The sequence below is a fragment of the Kogia breviceps genome, chromosome 16 (assembly GCF_026419965.1).
Source record: "Kogia breviceps isolate mKogBre1 chromosome 16, mKogBre1 haplotype 1, whole genome shotgun sequence".
In the NCBI taxonomy this organism is placed as follows: Eukaryota; Metazoa; Chordata; class Mammalia; order Artiodactyla; family Physeteridae; genus Kogia; species Kogia breviceps.
Window position 1 is genome coordinate 30,370,237 of NC_081325.1, and position 2,798 is coordinate 30,373,034.

Here is a 2,798-nt window from a genome sequence, read left to right on the forward strand (position 1 = left end):
TGCTCCACATCATTAGTCATTAGGGACATACAAATTAAAACCACAAGAGATACCACTTCCTATGCAGTCAAATGACTATAATGAAATGGAGACAAAAGCAAGTGTTGAGGAGAATGTGGAGAAACTGGAACTCTCACACATTGCTGATAGAGATGTAAACTTGTGTAACTGCTTTAGAACACAAGTTTTCAGTTTCTTACAAAACTACCATATACTCCAGCAATTCCACACCTATGTATCTACCCAAGAAAAATGAATCTATGTACACAAAAGGACTTTTAAATGAATGTTCATAGTATTTTTATAACAGAAAACCCCAGCCTACATTCAAATATGCATCAATTTGTGAGTACATAAACAAAATATGGTCTATCTATATATTGGAATACTCTTCAGTAATAAAAATAATAGAAGTACTTATATATGCTACAACATGGATGAACCTAAAAACTATTATGCTAAGTGGAAGAATCCAGAAACAAAAGATTACATACTGTATAATTTTCTATATATGAAACATCCAGAAGAGGCAACACTACATAGATATAAAGCATATCAAAGGTTGCCTGGAGCTCAGATTGGGAGCAGGAATTGACCATAAACAGGCAATGGGGGTGGTGAGGAGGGGGGTCCATGGGGACTTGTTGGGGTCATGAAAATGTTTTAAAACAAGAGTGTGGTAATTTTTGAACATCTGTATAAATTTACTAAAAATCATCAACTTGTACTCTTACAATGGGTGAATTCTATGAATTGTATACCTCAGTAAAGCTGCTAAATAAAAATAACCAGCACCAAATGGAAAGTGGGAGGTATAGATGAATCAAGTTTGGCAACATATTGACAATTTTTGCCACTGGATGATGGTAATGAGGGATCATTATACTTTTCCTTTTCGCTCTTTGTGTACATTCAAAATTTTCAAATAAAAAATAAATGATTAAATAAAGAAGGTATTGCTATCTTTTCAGATAAAAATAACAAATGGGTTTTCATTAAATATAATAGATTCACGAAATGTGCATAAAAACTTATTGAGTTATGTTGAATATATGACCAAAGAAGAAATCCTAATAAGAAAATTTCAGCATATAAACAATATTAATTGAAAGTCTGCACATTACATATCTCAGAACTAAATGTTAAAGTGACTTAACTAAATAATTTAATATACTTTCAGCTAGAAATAATTCACAAGCTTGTGAGAGCAAAATATACACTATATTTCCCTATTTTCCTTTTAAACCATTCAATATGTAAATTCCTTTGATAATTTGCTTTTACTTCAAGTTAGTTCCATATTGTGTCCATATTGTGTTGATGCAAATTCATTCAAAATCCAGTTTTCAAGGTCTCTCCTTCCTTCCCAGACTTCCTATTATGCTTTTTTTTTTTTTTTTTTTTTTTTTTTTTTTTTGCGGTATGTGGACCTCTCATCATTGTGGCCTCTCCCATTGCAGAGCACAGGCTCCAGACACACAGGCTCAGCAGCCATGGCTCATGGACCCAGCTGCTCCATGGCATTTGGGATTTTCCCAGACCAGGGAATGAACCCATGTCCCCTGTATCAGCAGGTGGACTCTCAATCACTGCACCACCAGGGAATCCCCCTATTATGCTTTTTAAGACCTCATGTATATGATTAACAGTGTCCCTTACACATTTTTTGTGTATGGTTTTATGACTTTACTCACAATCAATGTTGAGTTCTCATCCACATTGACTATCTGTAGTGATTTTAAAATGGTGACACGTACATAGGTAAGGAATGTATAGAACTTGTTTGCTGAATCTTCAACTTCATTTCTGAACAACTACACAGAGACAACTAGGAGATATTCCATATTCCCTTGGCCCAGACAGTTATGTTGAGCCTGGTGTCAATGTGCACATCTGACATTCACGTCTCCAACATGGCAAATTCCCAAATCTCTTTGAGTGTACAAGGGGCACACTTCTAGAAACCCACTCCATGGATATGCTTCGGGATATCGATGCTATATTCTCTGGTCGCCACCTCATTGACGGTAGAAAGACCCTTCTTGCCACCCTTCTTTGCAGGAGCCATTCTGCTGGGCCCAGGTGGAAAGCACATGCCCCCACACTTTTAAATATTTCGTTAAACCTTACTTTCACCATTTGAACCTAGTTGAAACCAGTCATTTTTATAAACACTGTCTTTCTCAGTCACTCATCATAATTAAGTGTGAAGAGTTAAAACAGATCTCCTTAATCTTCAATGACATTACTATTCCATATTTTTATTAAAAAATATACATATAGCTAGTGCTTCATCAGAGGACAAGGGGCAGAGTTTTCATCAGGCAGGCACAGCTGTGCTGCTCAGGTTCCAGAACACAGTGCCAGACACAGTGTCTCTGCATGTGACCTGCTGCAACCATCGTGAGTTGAGTGTCCTGGACAGTGATTCTGCACACCATCCTGAGCTGAGGTGTTGCCATAGTCATTTTGCACTGGAAACTCTGGTCTGAGGTGCTGAGTCCAAGGTCTCTGCGCATGACACTCTATGAGCATATGAGATAAACTAAGCACAAAGGAAAAGAAAAAGGGAGAAGGAAAATTATATAGATCAGAAACTCAGATCTATGTGGAAGATGGAAAAGCATTTGAGAAAGAATAAATGAAGACTGGACATAGTTGTAACTCAGAAGCAAATTACTGAGGTGGAGAATTATAAAGCTTTTCTTATCTCAGGAAATACACCTTGTCTATTTCTGAAGGGAACAAGTAAATTGAACAACTGAAATGTTTCTCAGGGCATTTTTACTTGATTTAAA

The 2,798-nt window shown here is 36.6% G+C and overlaps 1 pseudogene; it reads right to left on the reverse strand.

Moving 5' to 3' along the window:
- Positions 1–1,655: 1,655 nt before the first annotated feature.
- Positions 1,656–2,462, reverse strand: LOC131743215 (large ribosomal subunit protein eL31-like; annotated as a pseudogene).
- Between the last annotated feature and the right edge of the window lie 336 nt (positions 2,463–2,798).